Source organism: Falco cherrug, chromosome 3, assembly GCF_023634085.1.
Source record: "Falco cherrug isolate bFalChe1 chromosome 3, bFalChe1.pri, whole genome shotgun sequence".
Taxonomy (NCBI): Eukaryota; Metazoa; Chordata; class Aves; order Falconiformes; family Falconidae; genus Falco; species Falco cherrug.
In genome coordinates, this window is record NC_073699.1 from 90,474,835 (window position 1) to 90,489,268 (window position 14,434).

At 43.9% G+C, this 14,434-nt stretch overlaps 1 protein-coding gene across 1 annotated transcript in view; it reads left to right on the forward strand.

Moving 5' to 3' along the window:
- The first annotated feature begins 1,028 nt into the window (after window positions 1-1,028).
- The window catches only part of CDH20 (cadherin 20), a 117,805-nt gene continuing 104,399 nt past the window's right edge, over window positions 1,029-14,434 (forward strand). The window contains exon 1 of the mRNA XM_027799226.2: window positions 1,029-1,344. The gene's annotated coding sequence lies outside the window, so the exon portion shown is untranslated. The remainder of the gene's footprint in view (window positions 1,345-14,434) is intronic.

The window sequence follows — 14,434 nt, forward strand, 5'->3', positions numbered from 1 at the left end:
GTATAATCTGAATCTTCATCTCAAGATCTAATTGTTGAGGGACTGGCAGTGTCCCAAGGAATTGATAATGAGATTTAGAGTCTCCTACTGCCAGTAGGCTTGGCCACAGACTGCTGGGGCACAGCTCTGCTCTGAGTTTAGTGGAGCTGCTTGAGATTTACCAATTTAACTGAGACGGGGAATGGGCTCTGCGCTGGCACCGAAAAGAAGTTATTACTACAGGGAGCTATTACAGAGGTAATAACCTTCTCACACCCCAGTGGACAAGTTTCCCTATGTCTTTCACATGTACATGCCATCAAAGTTGGTACAAGTTTGCTACCTTGCCACACTGTGCAGAAAGATGAAGGCTGGCACAGGGACGGTGTAAGAAATATCTGCCCTCCTCGTTACTTCATGTCAAGATTGAGGCAAATTGGTAGGCAGACAGGGTGCCTTGTCCTGCTGCTGTCTTTGCTGCTGTTCTGTGGGTAGGGAGTATTTCAGCAAGTCTGGCAGCTTTTATGAACACTAAAATGATCTTTAACTGTGGACGTAAAACCCCTTTATTATTTGGTTGTTTTTCCAAAGTCTTACACAAACCCTCCAGGAAACTGCACTGTTCACCCTCGTAAAAGTGGCTCTGACATGAGTTTCAGGATGTTTATTAACTAAAATTGAGCCCTCTAAAGAAATTCAGCTTTCATCTCCGCACCCTTTTTGTTAAACAAACCAACGCTTCGTCTCTCCGGTATTGCTTCTGGTCCGCCTCGGCAGCCCATTTTCCCGCAGCCCGTGCGGTGCGTGTTGCAATCCTCCCGAGATGTGACAAGCCCTGTGGCAAGGAGGGAGGGACACGGGGCTGCTTCCCCCACCGCCGCGGAGCTGCGCGGGGCCCGGGGGCAGCAGCTGGGGGGGTTCCCCGGGAAGGAGGGCGGAAGGGGGGCGCGGGGGGGCGGCGGAGGAGGGCGCAGCTCCCCGGCACCAATCGCCTCCCGCAGGTCCCCGCGGTACCGTTAGACCCGCCGCGATATTCGCGGAGCCAGGGGCAGCGGCGGCCGCTTCCAGCGGGGGCAGCTCCGGGCAGCGGGGCGGCCGTGAGCCTCCCTCCTCCTTCTCCTCCTCCTCCTCCTCCTCCTCCGCCCGCCGCGAGCCCCGCGCGCAGCCCGCCGCGCAGCGCCGCGCAGCCCCCGCGCCCAGCCGCCCTCCGCACCCGAGCCAGGAGCGGGCGCAGCGCTGCGCGCAGGCGGCCGGCGCGACCCCTGCGGGAGGCGCGGCGGGGCGCGGCGGTGTGAGGGGCGCAGCCGGCGGCGGAGGGAAGTCCCAGCGCCCGGGAGGCAGCCGGGAGCTCCTGCACACGGCAAGGTAACGCGTCCTGCCCTTCGGGGACTTCGGCTGCTGCTTTTTCCCTTTCCCCCCTCTTTTTTACCCCCTTTTTCTTTTCTCCTGTCTTTTTGGTTTCGCTTCTTTTATTTCTTTCTTCTTTTTCCCCTTCTCTTTTTTCTTAGGCTTTTTTCCTTCTTCTTTTTCTTCTTTTTTTTTTTTTTTCTTAGGGTTTGTTGTGGGTTTTTTTGGTCTTTTTTTCCCGATTTGTTCCTTTCCCCCAACCCAGCCCCCGCCCGCTCCCTTCCTTCTTTCCCCGGCTCCCTAGCTGCCCAGCCGCAATCAGAGGGTGAGGAGGAGGCGGAGAGGGTCGGAGCAATCCCACACCGGGTCGCTCTGGAGTTTGCCTGGGACAGTCCTGCCCCGCTGCAGGTGCACTCCCGCGGCGGGCCGAGCCGAGCCGAGCCAGGCCGGGCGGGGGGTGTCCCCACCGGGACCCCGGGAGCAGGGCGGAGCGGGGGCGGCGGGAGCTGCCCGGCGCACGGAGCGGCTCCCTCCAACTTTCCCGGGGCGGAGGCGGCGGGGAGCCGGTAGCCGCCGCGGGGGCTCTCGGCAGAAAGCGGAACACCTACAGAGAAAGGTGTGCGGGGGCCGGGGGGTGCTGCACAGCGGAGCTGGAAACTACCCCCCTCGCCCCGCCGGGGCTCCCGAGGCGGAACACACACCCCCTGCCCCGGCGCCGGGGGCGTCCGGGGACTGCGGGGCTCGGCGGGCGCTGCGGGAGCGGCGCGGAGGGGGTGCGAGGGGAACACAAATGGTAAAAGATACGGAAGGAAGAGACCCAGTGGCTGGGACATAAATCAGGCAGAATATATGGGGAGTTGATGAGAATAGGTCTTTTCACCCTTAAAAAAAAAATAGCCACTTTGGAAGAGAAAAAGGAGACTGATTATTGGCATCCAGCTCTGAAACCCAGGCAGCTGATGCTGAGGGGTGCCAAAGGGAGCAGTTCTTCTTGGTTTAAAAACAGCAAGACAGTCTCTGCCAAAGATTGCTGTAAACACTGAATAAAGATTTCATTGTGGCTTGGTGTGACTGGAATAATTAGACAGTTAATTGTTCATTCTGATCTTAAAGTGCAGTAATCAGTAGTGCACGGTAGAAAAAATACGGGGAAAAGGAAAGAAAAATAGCCATAGGAAAATGATAGGGAAATGTATCACTTTTTCCTCTTCTGCAGGTTTTCTTTTTTTTTTTTTTTTTTTTTTTTCCTTGTGAGAATGAGAGCACGTGGGTCCCGGTCTATTTAGCTAGAGAACACCTTTGTAAAGCTAGGGTGTAATTGTGCTTTTGCTGCCACTGTGTCAACATCATTTCGGGCTGGACAAAATCAAATTATGAGACTTAAAGAAATCCTATTTTATGGAAATGAAATCTGAAGATGGCTGGAGAATGAACATCTTAACTAGATTGACTAATACCAATTAATGCATTTTACTTATGTGTGCACTTTATTGCCAACTCAGCAGGGATGAAAGCTAATGGTGCCAGCTTTTGTGCTGCTCTAAGACATTTTTCAGGCAGGCACACAAGGTTTTAATGGTAAACTGTGGAGTTTGTAACACTGTGATTGTGTCCCCGTTCAACTCGAGTTCCTTGCAGCGGTGACTCTTTCATGGCAATCTAATGAAATGATCTCTTGTTACACTGTGTTAGCTATTCCCTGTGACACAGCAGGAAAATACAACCTGCGTGTGTCTGTACCGGAGGTGGTTATAAGTTGTCAAGCAAGACGCACTTAGAAGCAACAGAATATGACTTACTGATACTAACTGAAAGATGGCACCATAGGCAAAAAATGTTTTTCTTTCCTGTGTAGCGTGTTATTTCCATATATATACATTTGTGATAAGGAAGCATAAGAGTGGATTAATTATCAGACAGGGCGGAAGGATGTTATGTTTAAAACAAAGAAAACTTAACAGAACAGTCCCTCGTCATTTGAGCAAAGTAAAAGAATTACTTGAAGTCTAATTGTAAAAGAAACAGACTCATCCTTCATATAACTTATTTGACTTTAGAGTAGTTATATGAAAGATGCATTTGGCATGGAGACATCCACACAGCCTGCCCACCTATCATAAATAAATAAATAAATGTGTTGGAATTGGGCAAGGTTTAAAAAGTAATTTAGTTAAGTATAATTTTCTGTCCCTGCACATGCAGAAAGCCAGGAGTTAGCCATTATAGAAAAAAACCCACCCAAAAAGAGAGCTTTAATTCAACTCTGAAAAGTTAAGTGATTTGTTGTATTTTGCTGAAGCTGTGTTTGTTGAGGGTTTTGACCTGCACTTTGTGAGATTTTTGTGGAAAGTCACATGGAAAACGTGAGGCGTATTGTCTAACAGTATAAAACCAATATAAAACACTGCAGTCTTCACCCAGGTCACAGTGATTAGAAGAGTAAGGACAGAATGGTTACTCCAGAATTTTGTCCAAAGTGGTGGTAAAAAAAGCTCACACCAACTGGGTCTGTAAGGGCCGATGTTCAGATCTGCTTTACGAGCATTTTTATTAAGCTGTTGAATGTGCTCTGGCCTACCACAGTGGTACTCAGTATTCTGTCTATGAAGAGTAGTCCTGATTCAGTTGCAAGCTGTATTGAAAGGACGTCTTCAAGGCATTTTACTTACTAGCACAGTCTAGAGGAAGATGTTGCTAACTTTATTTGCACCTATCTAGTCCAAGAAACCTGAAGATGTTCTACTCTTCTTACAGAAATCCAAAAAGTGTGATCAAGTGATCGGATAAGAGACACTGCTCAAGTTGCTGCTTGCGATGTTCTGACAGAGGATGTTTCTAAAAATCTGTATAGTGTATCCCCTACACAAATACCATGTTAAACTCTAGAATAATCTGAAGACCAGTAACAAGATTTTGAGAGGTCTGAAGGTTTTTTTCCTCCATTTTCAAATACAAAATTTACCAAGTGTCTCCTCGTTTCTCTAAAATGAATCAAAAACATGCTTTGGCCATCACAATAAGTTTGGGAAGAGGTTTTTCTTGCATTGTTATACTTGTTTAGCAAAGTACGCAGAGGATTACACACTTATATTCAAGGAAAACATTTGCAAGCAAATTGTAGTTAAATCCTGAATATTATTTTATACCTAAAAGTTGTTTGGAATGCACAGTACGTCTTCATAATAAAATTGCATTGTCACAGATATAATTGTTATTCATAACAAGTAGTCTCACAAACAGATTCCATCCCTTTAAGTACTGAGTCTCAGTCAGGCCAATTATGACTAAATTACTGCATGTTCCTGCTGTATCAACTAATTAAAGGGTAATTAATAAAATGATAATTTCATTCCATGGCAATGTCTACATCTGGTTGTCATAGTGGAGATTGTTTGACATATGGTTAAATGGTCAGATACTACATTGTGTGAATGCAACATTTGCACAGAACACCTGTCAAGCCAGAGGAATTTTAACCCTTAAGATGTAAATTTCAAGATTCTCTGTCAATGTGCTCTCAGACTGGTTTGCTCATTCCCTCCACCTAGTCTTCTTACATGTTTAAGAAAATGTAATTCTCCAAGTTAATTCAAGTAACCCTTGGCGTGGGGGAAGAGCTGGAATAGGACTTGGGATATTAGATTGGAAATGAAAAGTAAAATAGTAGTGACATGTCATTGTGGGAAATAAAACAGGTGGGTCTAAATTAAATTCTGAGAGGAGACTCCATTGGATCTTGTATTACTGAGAGCTTCCCCTTTAAGGAGTATCAGGCTGGAATTAGCATGGAGACAAAATTATCTTTTTTCCTGGATACAATTGTATGCCAGGATTAAGACTGAGGTTGTGGTCACAACAGCGTGGAAAAATCTGCATTGCAGCCTTCCCACATTGTACCTGTCATGTAGATAAAACAAAACTTAGCTCCTCAAGGGCAGTGACCATAAAATTCACACATACTAAAGAAATGAAACAACCTTTTATCGAGTCAACACATTATATGAATAAACAATCCTACATTGGGTACCTGATGTGTAAGACAATCTATGCACATACTCTGAAATATCAGTGGTTGAAATTTTCAAGGCAGCCCATATATATGGTTTTATACATAGCTTAAGGGAATATATCTTAAGTTTCAACACTGCCTTGAAAAATTTCAACCACTGCTGTTTCCAAGTATGCAGAAGACTGTATTTCTGTCCTTTAAAAGCATAAACTGTAAGTAGTGATACTTTAATGTGGGTTAAATGACACTTTCTTATCTGTACTGGGTCAAGCTGAATCCCTCATAAAACTAAGAAGAAGAAATGAAGAAACAGGAACAATGTTTTCCTTTTCTTCAGGAGAAAAAAAAAAAAAGAAAGAAAAGAAAGAAAAACCTTAAAAAGGGGAAAATAGCTAGTGCTTTCTCAGAAATCAAGCAAAATAAAAAGGATGCAGTAAACTGCAGGAAGACATGAAAATCTGTCTTTTCCCATGCAAACGATCCTCAATGAACAGTTCCCTCAGTGAATAGTCAGGGTTGCTCATCACCTCACGCGGTCAGGTGCAGAGCGTGGCCAGTGATGCTTATAAAGCGCTGTTTGTGTGTCTCTCTGAGAGCCTGGGTCCTGCTTCTTGAGAATTTCCAAGCACACGGATCCATCTCATTTTCATTCTGCTCGTGTAACTCATTAACACCTGGAAAATCTTTTATAGCATTTAACTGCATCAGATGCACTGTCCGGCACATGTTTTCTTAATAGGGCTTTCACTGTGGTATTGTCAAAGAGCCCTTATGTCACAGCTGGGAACATGAATCTGTCATGTCAGTACTGTACCTTGGTTTAGACAGTAATAGTGTATGAGTGTGTTTTATGGAGGAGCTGAACATGCCCATATACTGCATTAGCAGGGAAGAATGTGAAGCTTGTTCTCCTAAATAAAGATTCAGGCTGGTGCTAGTAGAGTACTTTGTACCATTTAAACACTGCTGCCTCTAAGGCATTGCACTTAAGGAAAGGGAAGTTTGAGGCAAGCAAGACAGTCTTAGTATTTTAGTGGTGTAATGCTGCTAGTTAATGATATGTCATCATTTACATTTCAGTGGGAAAAAACTGCCAGAGGTTTCTAATTCAGCAGAAACAACTTAACTAGAAGTTGATATGAAAGTCTTTACCCTGGGAATATTTGTTTTTAAAACAAGTTTGATTTAAATATATTTGGCAACATAAAAAGAAGGGGAAGCGAAGTAAATGTTTCCTAATTCCATATGCTTTTTGTGCCCATTAGATCACTGTAAACCCCAGTTTAAAATAGATTACTTTGTAGCTCTGTAATCAGAATGCCTTGGGTAATTAAAAAAAGGAAAGAACTGTGAAAACTGACTGCGACGCATATATAAGACCTACTTTTTTCACAGGAATTTTTAACATAGTTACATACATTTCCTCTGAAGGTTAAACACTTAAAATTCTCCAGCTACAACACTACCAAGCATGTCATGATGGTATTCCAAAAGATAAAGCCCACCTCTGGAAAACATTTGCAGACTTGGGAAATGGTAACTGTTGTGAAGGAGTTGACTCAGGTCCTCATTTAAAGAATGAATGGAGGAAAGGTGTGTGTATTTCATGTGGTCACAGGAGGTTCCAATTTGTAAACTACTTGTTTTGCTTTGAAAAGCTTAAGTATAGTTAATATGTAAAGAAATAAATTATAGGGGTTTCTGATACTCAGGGTGAAGGTATGCCATCAAATGCATTCTGTGTGTTTAAATTGTTTGCCTCTGTTGTTTTTGTGATAGCTTTTTAAAAGCTGGAGCATGCAGGGGTTGATACCCTAAACAGTAAACAATCCAAGTTTAAGCTGGAATCAGTGAAAAACTGAAATGTTCAGATCACAGGACTGCTTTCTGAATTTCTCTCTTGATTTTCTCCTTTTTGCCATTTGTCTCGTTTCTGGTTTTTCTAACAGTGACAGCACTGAGGTGCTTTCGTGGGCCCATGCCGTTAGTTCACGTCCGTATTTTCACCAAAGAGGGAAGGAGTAAGGCTGGTTAGGGCTTCGGGGGGGGGGGGGGGGGGGGCTGCGAAGAACGTGTGGATTTGTTTCTCAGTAGGGACTTTCTGTAAATTATTTCACTTTTTTTTCTGTGTAGATACTAATGGAGCAAGCACTCACCAAACTGTGTAGGGTTTGCCCTGCTGAACCAAGTAGCACTCGACAACATAGCCAAAGAGGTGCTAATAGTTTCCAAGTTGAGAGCACACCAGGGTTGAATTCTTCTACACAATTCGTTTTAGCCTACTACAGAAGCAAATCAAAGGTCAAAAATTAGTTTATGTAATTGTGGTGGGTTGACTGGCTGGATGCCAGGTGCCCACCAAAGCCACTCTATCACCTCCCTCCTCAGCTGGAGAGGGGAGAGAAAATATAATGAAAGGCTTGTGCATCAAGGAAAGGGAGAGATGACCCAACAATTAGTGTCATGGGCAAAACAGACTTGACTTGGGAAAATTAGTTTATTACCAATGAAAATCAGAGAAGGGTAATGAGAAAATAAAAACTAAATCTTAAAATACCTTCCCCCCACCCCTCCCTTCTTCCCAGGCTCAGCTTCACTCCCAATGTTCTCTACCACCTCCCCTCCAGCAGCGCAGGGGGACAGGGAATGGGGCTGTGGTCAGTCAGTCACATGCTGTCTCTGGCACTCGTTTCTCCTTAGGGGGAGGCTCCTTACACTTTTTCCCTGCTCAAGCGTGGGGTCCCTCCCATGGGAGACAGTCATCCATGAACTACTCCCATGTGGGTCCTTCCCACAGGCTGCAGTTGTTCACAAACTGCTCTGGAGTGGGTCCTGTCCACAGGGTGCAGTCCTTCAGGAACAGGCTGCTCCAGGGTGGGTCCCCCAGGGGGTCACGAGTCCTGCCAGCAAACTGGCTCCAGCCTGGCTCCTCTCTCCATGGGCTACAGGTCCTGCCAGGAGCCTGCTGCAGCATGGGCTGCCCATGAGGTGACAGCCTCCTTCAGGCATCCACCTGCTCTGGTGTGGGGTCCTCCATGGGCTGCAGCTGGATATCTGTTCCACCATGGATCTCCACGAGCTTCAGGGGTACAGCCTGCCTCACCATGGTCTTCACCATGGTGAATCTCTGCTCTGGTACCTGGAGAACCTCCTCCCCTTCTTTCCTCGCTCACCTTGGTGTCTGCAGAATAGTTGCCCTCACATAGTCTCACTCCTCTCTGGCTGCAGTTTCTATTGTGCAGGTGGGTTTTTTTTCCCTCCTCTTAAATATGTTATCACAAGGTGCTACCACCATCACTGATGGGCTCGGCCTTGGCCAGCAGTGGGTCCATCTTGGAGCCATCTGGCATTGGCTCAACTGGACATGGGGGAAGCTTCTGGCATCTTCTCACAGAAGCCATCCCTGTAGCCGCCACCACTACCAGAACCTTGCCATGCAAACCCAATACAGTAATTAACCTTTCTACATGCCCGGGTATTGTGAGACACAGTTAAGAACCCTTGCAATATGTAACTTGGTTACAGCAAAGCAAGTTAAGGATTGAGTGAAAGGCTTAACTTTTCCCTGCTTGTGTGAGTTTATTTTAGAATTGCGATCATGATGTAACATAAATTAACATAGCAGTAGTAGATCACTAGTTGGCAAATCTCTTAAGAATAATATAGGTGCTTCACTAGGTTATTATATATGGAGTGCCTTCTGTGTGCTTAGCCTATGGATGAAATTAGTCTATTTTTTAATGTTAAGATACTTTTGAAGAGAAGTGCTTTAATAGGTGAAGTTCTGCTGACCCTCAGTGCAAATTAGGAGACTGACTTCTGGAAAGGGGAGGTTCCTAAGTGAAAAGAAGCACTTGCCTGCAAAAAAATTTTGAAGTTTTGCTGCAAGTGTCCTCCAATCCATGCATAATCTGGAGGGCATTAACCATTCAAGTACGTATTATGTATTGCTTGACCTGTGGGTATAATATATTAAGGCTTCAGAGAAAAAGTATGTTTTTAAGGAGCGGAATGAAGAAATAAGAATGAAATCAGTACACCTCATGAAGGGCATGTGAAGGGCAGACAAATGCCTCCCCAGAAAGGGAAGTCTGGGAAGAGTGTGTATCAGTGATGCATGTCTGTTTTAGTTGGACACTCAGTTTCTTTCACTGTCAGAGGAGGGCTGCCTGCGTCCACTGTCTCCTGAAAGGAACCACTGCACTTGCCTGTTTGGTTTGTGTTTCCCATATGGATTTGCTGTAGTCTTGTGTCTCCTTCAGAAAGTGATACAGAGGTGGACAGGTACCATGCAAACAATTAGGGGTGCCTGCTCCTCATGAACATCTCTCTCTAAGGCAAGGGGGAGTGAGTGCAGGCTCGTAAATTTATTCTGATAGCAAGCCTAGACATCCTTTTTTCTGGGCACCCCATGGACACCCAGGGGAGATCCTGTCAAATGACTGGTACACATCCTTTGTAATGATAAGGGGAACGTCTGGCAGGCCTATCGGAAAGGTAGAAGTCAACTGCTGACATTGTCAGACTAGCACCTGTGTCCCAGAGCCCTGCACACCTTACATCCCTGTGACCCTCCTCGGGAGGAAGGGCCACAAGGAGCAGACGTTGCCCTGGTAGAACAAGCTCCACACTAAGCACTTGTAGCGGAGGAGGCACACAGGCACAGTGCTGTAAGGAAGAGCTGAAATCAGCCTTCAAGCAGATGACAAGAGAGGATCTGTCAAACCAGCCATCAAGAGGACAGGGAGCATGCTGAGAGAAAACGATGATAATAGCGACAAAGCCTTGCAGAGTCTGAACAGAGGAAGAAGCTGCAGGAGGGCAAGAAAACAGAGGATTTGTATAGTCAGGCAGAGAGAAAGAAATGACAAATGTCTTCATAAAATAACAGACAAAAAAGGACAGATCTGATCAGTGGCAGGTATAGAATTTGGCTCTGGCTTAGAGAGGGACTAATACAAAAAGAAGACAAATAACTGTTTCACACAGGCTTGTGAATGAGCGTGGCAGAAAGCAGAGCAGTTTGTGGTAACAGAGATTGGAATAACAGCATCTGGATCCCACAAGAGGTCTCCAGGGTGAGTACAGGGTATTGGAGGGGTTTTATAGAAAAATCAGGTTCCCAGATTTGCGTGTGGAGTTTCGGGTTGTAGCTCGTCAATATGCCAACAGAAAGGCATCTTGTCAGCAATGTGCCAGAGATATTAGGGTTACAGATGTAATGGAACCATTATATAGCAATGCTGGACTCAATCATGGCTAAACCTTTCTTGTGTAGTATAGGCTTTGGAAAGGTTAGTCCTCATTAAGGTGAGTTCAGGGGCATTGCTAAGGGTGCTGTGTTTATTTAACATGATTGTAGTTGAGGATCCGCTACTTTAGGTGGGCTAGTTGTGCTGACTTGTGCACATGGTACATCTCCATGAAGTCGAGGACCAAGGAACTGGATGTTAGATTCAAATGTATAGAAGAGATAATGGTAAAAAGAAAATTAAAAAAACAAAAAAAGAGCAGCTCAACAATGAGTTATCAGTCTGCCTGTTTTCCTTGCCTTTCCTTGGCCCATATAGTTCTCAAATGCCCTCTTGCTTGCTGTAGTGCTGCTCTGGGGCAATGGAAGGAGCTCCCATTAAGACTCGTTTGTGTTGTGATGACTGCTAAATATGTGTCTATTAGTGAGGCAATGAATGAACCATGGCTAACAGTAGAGATACCCAGTATAGCTATTAACTGCTCCATAGGATTTGCCATCTCCATTCCATTTCATTAATTTTTGTCTTTGAGAGAAGGCTCTCTATTGCATTACCTCTGTAATCCCTTACTGGGTTGTATAGGTGTTTATGCAGAATAAACATATGTAATGATGTGTGGCAGGTAGGTGTTTATTTTTTATTACAAATTCCTAGCCTTGAAAAATGCATTTTGATTAAAATCTTTTGCCACTCTAATCCTGTTTCTGATCAACTGTTCGACTACAAGGTCCTTGTTTTGTTGAAACATCAATAACTATAGTATTGAAAATAAGTTATAGTGCTCTATTTGTTTTCTTCTTCATGTGTAAATTTAGTAAAAGATCAGTAAAACACTCATAGATAACCATTTGAAATAGGTTGTTATGCTTTTTGTTCTCTTTCTTTTCCAAGATGTGAGTGCTTCAGTGTTAATACCCTTGCAGTGGGCAAAAAGTGATTGTCCCAGGAGTGCATGGCTAAGGTTTTTGAAGCTACTGTAGGATCTGGACACTGAAGTTCCCATTATTTTTAATGATCGCTGAGTATCCAGATTCCTCATGTAGTTAGTTACCTACCAAATTGTCCTCAAAGTGTTGATGGACAAAAACTGTTTTTATCCTGAGATAAATTACCTTCTTTTCTCCAGGGACTTATCAAGTTATTTATTGAAGAAGCAATTACCAAATGTCATAACATACTTGACTTACTAGCTGTGAATATCCAACCTATCAACCATTATATGCATTTAAAACTGTTTTTAAGTCCGTTGGTCTTTCTTTACCCTCTATAGGAACTCTCAAGAGGGAACTGAACCACCTAACTTCTGATTTAAAATATCATCCTATTCAGGATGATGGTTTTATTGGAAGACTCCCTGCATTGCAGGGCTCCGGGAGACCTAGAGGAAAGTCTGGTTCTTATATTAATGATTGGTGTCATCTCTGGCTAAACAGAGATCTTTGGTTCCGTATGCTCATGGCCTATTCAGACACATGTCTGAAATCATTGCTTTGATGAACTTCTATGATAATTTACTCATCAGGGTACCATTTCACAACATCAATCTGTTACTTGAAGAAAATTTACATGATGTTGTGAAGTAGAATACAAATTAGAACAATCTTTTATGCAGAGATTATTTTTTTTCTGATGTGCTTTACTGCACAGATAGAGACCACTCAAAAAGCATCCCCCTGCTGCATAACCCTACTGCCAGTAGTAACTTTGGTAATAATTATATAGTTCTCCTTTAATGCTAGCAGCCTCTGTAAGAGTAAGAAATACAGGATAATGTAATGCTGCATAATCTGAATGTTCAGCATTAGAAAAATCTCTCATCAATGAAAAAAGGTAGAAAGTGGGTTTTTCTGAAAGCTCAATACTAGATGAAAGTATTTAGAAAAGAGACAATATCAGCAAACTGCAAAGGAGGATACGTTTGAAAGTTCTGGCCATATTGACCAATAAACAATTTATGGAGAGAACACAAACAAACCATTAAAATATTTTAAGACTGTAGCTTCTGACAAGTATACTTTATTTATGACTTTGCAGTACAATCTTCTCCAGTAATGTTTACAGGAAATCAAAAAAGAGAGAAAGGGGGGAAGAGGCAGCATTCCCAATGTTTTATCCTCTTGTCCTCTGCCGGGTGTGGGGTATTCTCAACATCAGTAAGAAAACCTCAATATTCCTGTCTCAGAAAAACCTGCAACTAAAAGAATCACAGGTGTGACACATTCAATATTTAAGGAAAAGCACAGGAAAGAAGGGTGCTGCTTTATCTGAAACTTGTACAATACTGTTGCTGCAGGCACAGCCAAGTGAGGCTGATGAAAAAGGAGGCAGGGATGGGGTGGGAGAAGCATCCAGCCTTAGCACAACTTCTACCACTGTCAGGCACCCTACTGGCAAAGCCGAAGTTTCACAGTCTGATGGAACTATGTGTCTAGATAAGGGCAGTCTTTGAGTTTGGCTCTGGATCTCCTGATACAACAAGAATTTTGTTGCTTTTGTCCACACAGTGGATCTGGGTGCTTAAGGAAATACATAGTGTTTAGGTTTTTGAGACCGAAACACCAGGCAAAAATAAAACTTCTATAATAAGTTATAATTCGTGTTGTAGAGGTGCCTGCAGGTGCTAGGTATGTACAGCAAACCCCTGTGCTGTACAAACACATAGGACATAGCACTGCATCAAAGTGCTTGCAATCCAAATACCAGAGCTGAGAGATCACAGTTCTGTTTTGCCAGAGCCTAGATTTCAAAAGCATGTTTTAGAAGAAAACCAAAGCCTTTAGAAAATGCTCAGACAAAATTGCTGTAAGAGCATTCACATTTAAGAAGGAAAAGATCAAGATTTTGATTTGTGTCTCTCAGAAAGCCACAAGAGCGAGCCCTGATTTGAGAAGTCTTTCCCTAGCAAATGGTGAAGTCCATATGTTTCTGGTAAAAAACCCAGACTTGCTTTTTTTACTTGAAGGAGAACATATCTAGAAAATCAAAATGTTGCTGAACAAGTTCTGGCCAGTGGACTAAAAACAAAAGGCAGAATGAAGTTAGGACAAGCCCAGAGACCAGCGTGGGCCATCAAGGAGCAAGGTGAGGGAGAAGCCAAACACTAAGAGTCAGTCCCCTACTTCCCAGTCCAGTACCAACAATTTGCCATCCCAAGACACCAGATCCTTTCCTCTTTCCAACCTGGGACAGAGTTTCTGAGCCATGAGTTGCAAGCCCTGGGGTTCAGAGGACAGCAACGCTCTTTGCTTTTGACACCCACCAGTAACACCGAAGCACTAAGGCGTGCTGGCGTAAACCCTGCTGTAACAGGCATCCCTTTTGACATCTTCACATCTTGGGATGAGGCTGTCGCACCACCCCATAGCCAAGGAGGGCTCCCTGTCTGGGCACCACTTCCTAGATCAGCACTACTTCTAGCCCACTGCTGCAGAAACACTAGTGTGAAAGACCTGGAGTAGAAATTAACACCTCAGGAGAGCCTTAGCAATATCTTTCTGCTTTAAAAGATACTCTGACAGTGTTGGTTAGCTAGACGAGTGTGCCTCTAACAAGCCTATTGCACTTGATAAATGCTTCTGTATTATTATCCTAATTTTGCTGGATCTGATGAGCAGCTTTTGGAGTTCAGAGGCAGAAAAAGACAGCTTGAAAGATGGCTCTTATAAGAAGCTAATTGCATGCAGGGTTTTCAGAAATATTAGGTCATTTCCTGTTCAAAAGTTGGGTGTCTGTTCCTCTTTAGTGGCAACAAAATTAATTCTTCTGGGCCCGGGAAAAAAAAGGAGTACTTTGATTTTTAGCAGTTAATGTACTGTCGAGTCTTACTTCAAATAACATTTTTAAGTTT